The following is a 12,956-nucleotide window of genomic DNA, read 5'->3' as shown; positions in this document are numbered from 1 at the left end:
GATATATTATCACATGAATTGGCTTTGAGAAAACAGAACAAAACAAAAAATAATTCCTTAAAATAACATACAAACCCTACACATACTCATGTCTGGTATCCACCAACAATTACTTACCTTCCTAAACCTGTCCATGCCCTAAAGACCCGCACCCCGACAGTCTGAATGTGCCCACCAACAGGCATAAACGGCACAGTTCAAAACACTTGACCCTCATAAACCCGAGTTTTGGCACAAAGTTTAAGCTTCTTCTATTAGCAAAATTTGTCCTAAGGCCATTTAGATGGTACACAAATAAGGACTAACAGTAGTTATCTATTCTACAACTGAATTTTAAATCATTCTTCAAGAAATGTATGATCACCATGTGCTGATTAGGCATAATAGTTTCATCTAGGGATAGGACAATATGCTTATCTCACAATCCGATTTGATGCTCAATATGGGATTCACGATTGAATACAACCACAATACTATGTAATAAATAAAATTCTAGCAATTGCATTGGTTTACCAGAATGTAAACAACAATTAAAAAATGGCATTGTCAAGTGCAAATAATATAATTTGGATGGAGAGCTTGTGAAATTGTGATGGGCAAGACATGTGATTACTATAGCAGAATAAAATGGAGCTAATATCACGATTCATTTTTCTGCCCCACGATACGTATTGTGACTTTTTTGAATTGTGATATATTGAATTTCGATATATATCGTCCCATCCCTAGTTTCATCCCTAGAATGGTTTGTTCCTCCTCACTGTGAGCTGCCAAAGACTACAGTATCTTGTAAAGGTCTTTCATAAGAGTATACATTCTGACAGCTATTACTGAAATACAGTGTAATTAGGGGCTATCTCCAGTGTCATGAAGCCCTGCGGCATCAGGGTTAACCCTAAATGGAGACAAATATAAAACCCAGTTCAAGACAAGTTTGCAGATTGGTCACTCCGGTTAAACTATCTGCATTAATTATTTAGTAATTAGCTACATGTAATTGCTTTCTGACACCTAGGATTACACTGTCTTTGTAATGCATTAGCTGCCTCAATTATAGCAGGGTGTTGGATAAGCCTGTACTTCATGTGGCTTATCTTTTCCATTTTCTTTCTCTCTACCCCCCACTTCCCCTTTTTCCTCCCTTCAACATGTTCTCCCATCCTCTCGCCTTTGATTTCTCACAAGGGGAGGCCTAAGCCACAGTAGTGAGCCGGCATGTGATGTTAGACCAAGACAAATGATACCCCGTCTGCCTCTGATCTCTAAGCCAGGGCCTCTTAGTCTTTTATTAGGTCCAAAGCCACTCATTAAGTTCACAGTAAACAACTGCACGTCTGGTTGTGTTTTCACAGAAAACATTTCGCACATGCAGTATGGGCGCCTTTGTGTATCCGCTCATCCCTTCACTCTAGCTGCACTGTATTTGCACACGGAGACCTTGATGCCTGTGTTTGGATCTCATATCTCTAGACCTAGGGATATTCACCCAGACCTCAGGCCAAACAGAGGCTGTTGATTATCAGAGGAGCCTTGGGATGGATTGGGGGGCTGCAGAAGAAGGAGGCCCATGGTGGCGATAAGCCTGGGTCTTATGGGCTAGCTGAGCAGTCTGACTTACCCTAGAGGGCTGTGTGCATATGTGTGTTTGTGTGTGTGCATGCAGGCGTGTGTGTGTGTGTGTGTGTGTGTGTGTGTGTGTCTGGGTAGTGCATTGTGTGTGTATGTGTGTGTGTGTGTGTGTGTGTGTGTATGAGTACACACAGTGTGTACATTATTTGATTGTGTTACTTATATGTCTGGTATGTCCTGAAAAGGAAGCATCTGAATTTACTTGTGTAAGCTGGGGGCTGGGCTGGAAGGTTTGCAAAATTGTACATCTAGAAAAGCCAGGGGCGAAGAAGTGGCTTGCCTTAAAACGCTTCTGTTCTCGGCACGTGGCTGATTTGGACACAGCATCCTATGTCCATCTTGTCGTCAAGGGAGTTAATACCCCAGTTTTTTTTAGACCATTTCCATCATGTTTGGCAGCCAGTTTGTGCTAGTGTATCGTGCTCACCCAACCCCCCAGCCCCTCCACCCCACCCACCGCCACACACACACACACACACACACACACATCCTCTCTCTTGCCTGCACACATGAAAAACCAGATGAAAGAATATATTGCAAGATTGTAAAAAAAAGTAATCTAAGTTGAGTGTAGTTGTGAGGTGGGGTCAGTCGAGGGGGTCAGTGCTTGAAATGTCATGTGGTTCACTGTCGCCGGCTGCTTTCCTCACATACTCTAATACTCTGACTGCACATCGCCCACTGGAGATGCCGCCTTATTTTCTCTAGTATTGGATCAGATTGAAGTTCAAAAGAGGCAATTTGGGGGTAACTAAAGAGGGAACGGGGCTGGGTAAAAGAGCAATGGCAGAGATGTGGCAGCTGCTCCCTCCCTACCTGTTGAAACGCACCTCTGTTGCACTGCCAATCGTCAGTGGCATTTGGTTTAGGCTGGAGATGCAGCCTCAATCAATTTGCGGTTTGCTACTTTGCTGTGAGGGCTTAATAGGCATGATGTGAGCAGAGCCTGGTGAGTGGGTGTCTCAGTCTGCGCTCTTGAGATACTACAGTATGAGGAGTGTTCTAACATCATTTTGACACTCAACCTGATCAGAGAAATAATTGAGTTTGACTGAGTTGACTTAGTATGTAATGACATCAAAGAAATGAGCTTACCCCCATATTTGTGCGTCTCCCCCGAGAGCTGAGTTGGCACCGGGATTTGGAACCTTTTACCATCAAATTGCTGCTCTTCAGTGAGAAATGGAACACAGCAGGGTGGCAAGTAGGCAGGGTGTATATTCCCCAGCCAAACCATAGGCCTTACATTACTCAGACAGCTTGATAGAGGATTATTTTAGGGAACCAAACCTGCATATATTCTCTCTATAACCGAAAGATATATATATATATATATATATATATATATATATATAAAAAAGACCACCCACACCAGGGGAAAGCAGACTGTTAGATATATTTTTTCCTGGCAACTATTGATAACAGCCAAAACAGGATTCTGATATGATGTGGAAAGAGAGAGAAAGAGACAGCGAAAGAGAGAGAGAGAGAGAGAGAGAGAGAGAGAGAGAGAGAATGTGTGTGTGTGTGTGTGCATGTGTTTAATTTGTGTCAGCTTGCCAAAAGAGAACATGATCCCCATGTTTATCAGATAGATATTATGTTTTGTCTCTATCACCTTTTTAAAGACCCAGTCCAATACCTTCCAATTAATCATACCTACTATGGCATAAATGCACAGATACAGAACTCTACAGCATAATTTCCAAGCAGTTTTGGTTTAAAATAAACAGAAAAATGTATTCCAGATTGGGCCTGTAAAGCCTTAGTAACAGCAGAGTGTTTTGTTAGCACCGGCAAGTTCAGCTTTGTAAAAAATCTTTACAATGCAAGATAGCTGTTTTTCAGCATGTATCTGTCAGCTACAAAACAGCACCCCTGGAGCTGGTAGAGAATTCACTGTCTTGCTTAAAGGAAAAATCCGCCCTAAAACACTTTAACACTGTTTGAAAACAGTTGAAGATGTACCTTGCATCCTTGGGTCCATTTTGTTGTTTGGTGGTGTATTTTTCTTATTCCCACGGATAACTGGCCAGATGTAGACAACGTCACGCCACATTGAGATTTTCCAGAGCAGCTACAATGGAGATAAATAGGAGAAAAATGTTTAGCTATCTAAAACATCATCGACAAACATCAGGTTTTGGTGTCAGAATCAAAGAGCAAGGGCTTCTTTCTAGACTCACCACTTTTCACCGACATTCAACAATCATACAAGGAGAAATCCATCACAGAAGAGGCAGAGAAACCAGTTTCTTCACTGACAGTAGCCTCAATATTCCATAATGCAATGCAGCCACAAAACATTTTGTATTTTGGGTAGGGAGTGCGAAAACCAGCTAGTGCTACCGTTAGCTTGACATTGGATATTCAGTGGATAGATCTTTGTTTTCCCTTCAATAACATGTAAAGCAAACAAGGAAAAACACACTGATGAATGTATTTGTGATTACTGGAAGAGGAAAAACAATTTACAGCCACTGGTTTCAATATTTGAAAAAATATGTTTCTACTGTATGAAGACATTCAAATTTCAGGAGCTTGTTTCCCATATGAACTGGAGATTGCATAAGAAAAAAATATTCTCAAATAAAAAAGTGGTTGTGAATTATTCACCCTCTTCCAGTAATAACAAATATATTCATTAATGCATTTTTACGTGCTTGCTTTACAGGTAGAAAAACAAATATCCATGACATATCGCAGATAGGAGCTTTGCTTATTGAAACATCTTCTCAGGACAGAAACTGTTATGATTGGTTCCAATCAGGCAACCAATCAAAAAAGAGAGGAGGCGAGCCAATTTGAAACGTCAAGCGCGACCGCAGGCAGAGCTGGCATTGTCAAAGACAGAGGTAAGTTAGCTAACACAAATCTTTTTTTATTTGTAGGTATTTCATTCACAATTTATTAATTTTCCTGTTAAATAGAAAGAGACAAGTGCTCAGCTGCAACAGTTTGCTGACTATGTAAACAAGTTAGCTGTTAGCTACTAACATTAGCTGGTATGGTCACGGCCATAGAGATCAGTTACACATAGCTAGCTCCATATTCTTTGGTCACGGCTTGTATGCTAGCTAACGTTACCTGGCTACATAGCATAGTTAGTTTTATTTAAGTTGTTTTAGGCAGAAATAAAGACCCGAGCACAGTAGACTATAAGACTCATGCTTGTTCTGGGGGCAGATTTATTTACAGTAGGTTATAAGACTTATGCCTGTTCTGGGAAATACCTACAAATAAGTAACATTCTTTTTTGATTGGTCGCCTGATTGAACCAATCATAACAGTTTCTGCCCTGAGAAGATGTTTCAATAAGCAAAACTCCTATCTGCTGGAATGCCCAATATCAAGCTACCTTCACTCCTGTCATGTACACACGTACCCCAGTCGCAGCTAATAGAACAAGTGCATGCTATTCTTTGCATGCAGGGACCTGCAGTTTCCCATTTAGAAAGATTTTAGTGAAACACAAAAAGATATTTAGGCGCTTTTGTAGAGTAATGATCCGTATCTTTGGTATAATGGTCATAAATCATGGACCCCAAATTTTAGAGGCTTGCAATGAATCTTGTCAAAGCAAAATCAGAGACCACTGCCGCAGTGGGAAAGACTGAGCCAGATCAAAGAATTCCATTAAATATCTAATATGAGCTGAAGCTAATACCCTTCGCCAAAAACATTTAAATACCACAATCAAAGAAATCAGGATTCAATATTCATCTCATCAGTATTCCGCTCAAGACCTAATTTGCTCAAAGGAAATACTGCTTTTCATTACAACTATTAAAAGTAACGTGTACAATGCTAATAAAAAACGTGACTATTGTCTTTACAATCAGTAGCAACAGCCTTGCTTTTTGCTATCTACTGGAAGCATTTTAGGTTTAATTTGGGGTACAATTTTCCACCAAAAAAATATTTTCTGATAAGATAGTGACACTTCAAAGGTGATGAAAGGGGAGAAAATAAAATCTGCAAATAGAAAACAGCTCACAGGGGCTAGAAATCATGGCTCTGATGACCACTGTAACATTTTATTTAGGCAAAATCTTACACATAGCACATTTAATATCTTACACCTTCGAAATTTTGTCTTATTTCTGTGTTTATGTAAAGTAGGTAATTAGGATTTGACATTATTGTCACACACAAATGCCTGGCAGATTTATTTCTGAGGTAGATAAGGGCCATTGGTTGCTCTTCCTGCCTGTAATTACATATGAATTAATTTAGAATTCACATTTTTATATTTACACACTGCATTTTTTTATGGTTTCGCTTATCTAATACATCATCATAAATTACTCACACTCTCTTGTTTGTTGTCTGGGCTTCTTTGCCAGCAAAGCTTTGTGGCGCTATAACTTGAAGAACCCTTTTGACAGTCTGAAATCCCCTGTAGCAAATTTGCATGCCAGCACACATGCTTCTTTTTACACTCTGCTACAAGTGTACAGCAGAATCTGGTGTGAACAATACTGATGGATTCACACGTCTTAAAGCACAGCAGGTTTTGTCAGAAAATTGCCAGAATAGACATGAACCTGCTATCAGTGAAATCACATTATATTGCGTCTTCACATACAAACAGATACTACATGATGAGACAGACACTGAATGATTATCTGGAAACATACAATATCTACTTTTTTTCTTATCTTACCTCAAAGATAAAAATCTGTTGTTGAAAAGACTGCTTTGTGTAGTTGTATATTCCAGTAACAAAAACAACCAGCAAAACATGATTTGCTTCAGCCACCAAGCAGTGAAATCTGAAATTCACATTTTTAGATAAGAACAATAAGAATAAAAAACAATAATTTGTTCAGTGTCAAACAGCTTCAAAGAATACGCCTTGGTATTGTCTTGTCAGAAATATCCTGCACTATAATGAAATGGCTTAACATAGTATACATCAGGATTTTCACAGGTATATTCTTCTGTGAATACTGACACTTGCAGGAGACAAAATCTCTATAGAATAAGGCCGACTCCAAAACATAACTTCTACATGGACACTAAACTGTATTCATCATTGAGAGGCCCCAGTGAAAAGTCAAACTGCTTACATAAAGCAAATAGGTCATTCACCTTTGTCACTAAGTGATAAAGGCAGATGACATTGAGCTTACTGACTAGGTTGCCTAGAGTGAAAGAAATAAGTCCAGGAAAGAGATAAGAATGAAAGGCAAAGAAGCGGAGTATCCAGGGAAGGTTTTAATCACAGTGATTCATAAGCCGATTAATCAGCGTGTTCCTCCAAGCACTGTACCATTCCTTCGTCTGAGGATGCCATGATATGACAAACATGTTACAGTCATCCATTTGTTGCCCATAAGTCCTGTAGCTTTGTTCCTGTCCGCAAACAATTAACAGACTGAGTAACTTTGCCACTTTCTTCTCAACAGGGGCCTAATGTTACGTATTTTTTGAAGTCCTCTTTAAGGTACTCGTCTGCTTTGCAAAGTATGTACAAAAAATGAGATCCAATCACAATGGACTGAATGCAGACAACAAGAATGCATATAAATGCCAGGTGTACATGCAAGGGTGTGATTGGAGTGTTCATTATCCAGATAGCAAATCCATGAGGATCGCGTTTTAATACTGTGTGAAAATGAGGTAATTAGTACAGGGTAATATCGACAACTTATGTAGTAACTTAAGTAGCCTATACTGGCATCCATAGTACAGGGGCAACAGGACCTGACCTTTAGTGCAGAGGGGCAGTGCAGGATATACATACAGACATTAGGCTATACATTGCTCTCAATATGCAACCAGTATTTAGAGCAGAGACACGCGGCAGTCAATCCTGTTTGTAAGGCTATTTAAATCTGTCTGACAAATATGGAAGTCTGGCCCCTGTGGTATATAGAGGCTTTGCAGTTTTGTCCCTTTTTTCCTTGAAGAAATAAAAATAAATATTTTCTTGTTCATTACATTATTCACTAACATAAAGCCAATCAATAGCTTAATGGATTGGGCAGATTATATCAGTGGATGGATTTGATTGATGCAGCAGGTGCTGCAGCAGCAATCCAATCAGTCATTATGTGCTACTTAATGATGACACGATGGCACTTCTGACAAGAACATATTCATCTGGAGATGCCAGGCTTAAAAGCAAAAATCAGGATTCAGGTATGTGTCATGGTGCTATTAATTACAAATGAAGTAATGTTAATGATATTGAAATATTCTTTAGCCATGCAGGCAGGGGTTAAATTAGGCCAGAGCAATCCTGAATGGTGTTCCGGCACGCTCGGTTGGAAAACAAGGTTGAATTCAGTTTCCACACGTAAAAATCTGCTTCACAGCACTGGAGTTTATCACTATCTATAATATTACAAGCTGGCCACCCATGACAAGTTGCATGCTCTTAAAATGATAGTATACCTATCACTATACACGTGTTGATATACAGTCTTTAACCAGATAGTGGTTACTGCAAGCTTTTACCCAGCATGAATGTGAGTTAAAAATAACACCATTATATCAATTCAACAGAGATTGTTCTCATACCTGGCCACTTTAGATGTAATTCCAGTTCATAACAAAACAGCATCACATACATTTACCCTTTCATTATCAAACTCACACTTGTCTTTTATCTCATTTGAATACAATAAATACTGTACACAAGTTAAGTTTGTAGTTGTTACGGTATATTTATGTAACAACAGTAAAACTATGAAACGACAGTAAAATGATCAAAAAACAGTAAAACAATCAAGATTTGTAGTACGATTTTGAAAAAAGTGAAAAAAAGTTCATCCTCCATTTGCTGATCTGCTGATTTGTTAGAGGCTTTGGGCGGGAAATTAACTGAAGAAGCCTTTGTGGGCGGCGGATGGAGCTTCAGAAGAGGCCCTAACACACTGCTCTCCCTCTCTTTCTGGGAGGAATCACATCTCCCTTACACTGCGCGGTCTTCATGGCTCTCTTCTTGGCGCCGTTCTCTGTATTCAGGCCAGAGAAACATGCGGAGAGATCGTCCTCGATCAGAGTGGCTGGGAGGAAGACTGGAGTTGGTGCTGGCATGTAACAGTAGACGTCTGCTTGTCCATTTCCTCAACATCATCATTCACTAAAGCATGGTTAGAGCTGGCTGAGCGGCTGCTGGCGATGTTGGAGTAGTCATATGGCTGCCAGTCCATTTCCTCAACATCGTCCTCAATTGCATGTTGGAAGTTGGTTGTGGGCCAGCTGATGGCGATGAAGCTAAAAGTCCACGAGTATATGGAGGTGGCTGAAGTCCACCTCCATATACTCGACATCATTCTGCGAAGCCCCACCGTTGCTGCCGTGGCCAGAGCTCGGGAGAAAGCACCTGGCAGTCTGGTAGGAGCCAAGCACGGTTTCGCTGCAGGAGCCTGGGTCAGCAGGGAGACCGGTCAGTCCCAGCTGGCCGCTGGTTGCGACCCCGCAGTCGGAGGAAACACTTTGGGAAGGCAGGCTGCAGCTCTGGGATGCGGTGGTGTCGTCGGTGCTGACTGTCTCAGTAGGAGCAGGAGCAACCGGGTCGCTCAGAGCCTCAATCACCTGCTCTTTGGCTCCGGCGTTGTTGGCCAGAAGGGCTCGGACCATTTCATCCGAATCGTCTTCAGACTCGTATCCAGAGTTTCCATCAGGACTGTACTCAGCCACGGGGTTCAACAGTGAAGAAATGGAATTCTCCATTGCAGGAGAGGAGTTGAGGGCAAGCAAAAGTTGTTCTGAAGTCATGGTCTTAGTCGTTTCAGTCTCAGATAATCAGGAACCGTTGTAAAAGCAGTGACACATTTGCATTGTGCAGTTCTGGAATGTCGTGAATGTGTTCAATTCTATGCACTGAAGCACTGTGACACGGTTAAAGACGAGATGAAATGAAAAATGCCTTTTTAACCCTTTTAGATCACATCCCCGGTCATACTGTGCACCTATTTAACAATATATGCCAAAAAAAATACCAAAAATCAATTTCATTGTATTCTTATATCAAAATTCAATCATGTTTTCTTCCTGTAAAACAAAATATGCCGTGTGCTTACGTAAGCATGCCCATAACCAATTTCAACCAATAATATCATGACATCCACCCATCAATCAATCTTCAACTTTTAGCGCACAGAGCTAAGGGGCTAAGATTCATTAGTTAGCTAGCTAGCAACAGCATGGTACTTCGGTGTGTCTTCGGGTGTTATGACACACCCACTTTTCAACATTCAAATCAAATTCCTCCCAACGTTATGTCCCGCCTGTCTTTCCTGTTTCACTCGGAAATACGTCACGATACGGAAGTTAGATACTCTCGAAATGCCGTTTCATCTCGACTTTAAATTACCTAATTCCACTAACGTTACTTAAAGCTATACTAAGCGATTTTTTCTGACCACTAGAGGGTGACAGAAACCACAACACATTTTGTAAACACACACAGCAAAGCTACCCGGTGACGGAAGCCCTTAAGGACAAACCGTGCATAAAGGCTAATGGCTAAAATAAACGTACCTATGGAGAAATATCGCCGGTTACCAGTCTCGCTTCACCAGATTTTTCTCCTGCTGAAGGTTACATGTCCCACAATGACAAGTGAAGAGGTAGGTAGCAAGTTTACTAGTTACGTTTACTCGCTCGCTTCATCGATTCCGCCATTACTCGGGCCGACTTTGACAACAAGCTTTAGGAAAGAGGTGAAAACAACAACACAGCTGGCCCGTGTGTGTGGCTATTCCCATGTAAAATCTCCACGTAGCACACGTTAGTTTCAGGATTGGTTACAGGGTCTGAAATCGCTTATTGCAGGTTTAAATACCACAAGATGACGTCACCTACCATTAAAGTTTGTAGGGCAGCGAAGACGAGTTACTGTCTGCAAATCCCCGTTACTGACTGTGGAATGTTAAGTTTCACTTTTGTTTTCACAATGGGAGACTCTGTGGAAGTTCAGTGCTGCTGGTCTTCTGTCTGTACATCACCAAATTACAGACATGACGTGATGCGACATCAGGTGCATTAGAGATCTATTTAGATCCATTTCTACACACTGACTGACTTTTGATTTTGTGCCTCTGTATGGGAAACACTGCAGCTCACAGTCAAAAACGCCCTCTAGAGGCCATCTGACGAAGCACATCATCTCACTAAGTGTTGCCTGACTGACTGACTGACTGACCTGAATTTGGCTTGTGATGCCCTTGGCTGCGGCGTGGGAAAAACAGTTTAGTTCAGTTTGACCAATCTAAATAAATGTAATTTATCTGACCACCCATCTTCCTCTATGGTCTGGACCAGTGTTTCCCCTATATATTCTACCATAAGATCGGTAGATGGTAAGATCATGACCTGCCATGCCAAAAATATTTTCAAAATAATTTTATTTTTGCTGAAAGTGGTTTCTGTAAGTATAGGCTAATTGTGTAGTGAAGACTGAGGCAGGCGACAACAGCATCCCAAGCCTTATCTTTTTGTATGTTGTCTTTGTAGAAACAATGCTGAGGGCTACACAGCTCTTTGTACTTTTCCACTTTGCTGATTAACTTCATATTCACTAACAAAGACCACGCCACTATGAGATGATTTATTGAGGAAAAGAGGGGTCGAGAATGGAGGGATGAAAGAAGGGTCGAGGGTGGTGGGATGAATCGGGGGTCGAGATGAAGGGGTCGAGATGAAGGGATGAAGGGATGAATCGAGGGGGTCGAATGAGTTGGGGTCGATGGTTAGCTCGAGGAACCAGGGAATTGAGACTCAGGGTGGGGGTACTGTCTCGCTGATGGGGAGTCGTTTTGGCTCCATCATATCCCCCTGTGGTTCCTGTACTGAGAGAGAGAAGAGCAAGGGGTTGGGGGGGGAGGGATGAGAACTGAGGCATGCGAGAGAGAGAAAAGGTCATGGTTAGGCGCGTTTAAATAGGGTGGAGCAGGAAATTGAATGTGTGCTTGAGGCGTGGTCTTGTTCCCGAACTTTAGTTATAATAATAATAATAATAATAACTTCATTTCACTAACAAAGACCACGCCACTATGAGATGATTTATTGAGGAAAAGAGGGGTCGAGAATGGAGGGATGAAAGAAGGGTCGAGGGTGGTGGGATGAATCGGGGGTCGAGATGAAGGGGTCGAGATGAAGGGATGAAGGGATGAATCGAGGGGGTTGAATGAGTTGGGGTCGATGGTTAGCTCGAGGAACCAGGGAATTGAGACTCAGGGTGGGGGTACTGTCTCGCTGATGGGGAGTCGTTTTGGCTCCATCATATCCCCCAAAGAGAGCTTCATACGCAGAGATGAGCATGAGCTTTTCGAACGTCACTGAGATTGCTGCGAATGTAGCTGTGGTAGGCTTGGGATGACCAACGGCCGAGAATTTTGATAGTATGGTCAGGAATTCCTTGCCTAGAAGCAGTGGAAGCAGCTCCGATACGAAATGAGTGGCCGGAGTATAGTTCGGGGGATATTCCTGATTTTGACAGTACTCGGCGGAGATGTTGGTGGAACCAGAAGCGTGTTGCGATCCCTCCGGACTCTGTGATGAAAAGAGGGTCTCGGGGTGAAGCGTAGCGAGCTAGTCTGGAATTTATGTAGTTGTATAAAGGTTCGAATGGGCTTAAGTATGAATCTAGGCGAAACAGGATGATGGGATGTGACACGCCAAGTTGGTCGGTCTTGCTAAATTTGAGGTTGAAGACGAGGGAGTCGGGAGTGTGGACAGAGAGGTCAGAAAGACTCGCATGGCGAGACGGATCGTAGATGAAGGTGGTGGAGGTGAATTCTGAACATCGCAGAAATCCGAAGAAGGCCAGGAGGAACATGGATTCGAGGGTGGCGTCGATAAAGGGGGATAAGTATCCTGTGCGAAGGGTTTGGATGCAACGTGTGAGGAGGTCTGAAGTGAGGGGTAACCGTTTCGATGGGAGTTGTGGCTCGGCCTTTCGAAGACCTTTAATTAGCATGCTGATGTGGGAATGAGAGACGGAAGGGCATGGGGCACCAGTGAGTAATTTCACGAAGAAGTTGATGCTACTGATGTAGACATGGATGGTTGAAGTTCTGACATGGAGGGTTGAATGGGCGTAGGTGATGAAATTGGTTAAGGTTAAAACATCTAAGGAAGGAAACGGCAGATTGTGGCATGTGTGAAAGGCTTTGAAGCAGTTCCATCCTGTAAGATATGATGACAGTGTTCGGGGAGCAAGGCTATTGAGGATGGCTTCTTGGGATGCTGAGGCCAGGTGTTGGAGCTGCGGGGTTAGTTGAAGATGGTGGCTGAAAACGGTGGAACTGGAGTGGGATGGGAGTCGGAGTCTGGCGCCAAGAGTTTGAATTTCTGGAATGAGAAGCGAG

The sequence above is a fragment of the Centroberyx gerrardi genome, chromosome 4, assembly GCF_048128805.1.
Source record: "Centroberyx gerrardi isolate f3 chromosome 4, fCenGer3.hap1.cur.20231027, whole genome shotgun sequence".
In the NCBI taxonomy this organism is placed as follows: domain Eukaryota; kingdom Metazoa; phylum Chordata; class Actinopteri; order Beryciformes; family Berycidae; genus Centroberyx; species Centroberyx gerrardi.
Note: the sequence above shows the minus strand (reverse complement) of the source record.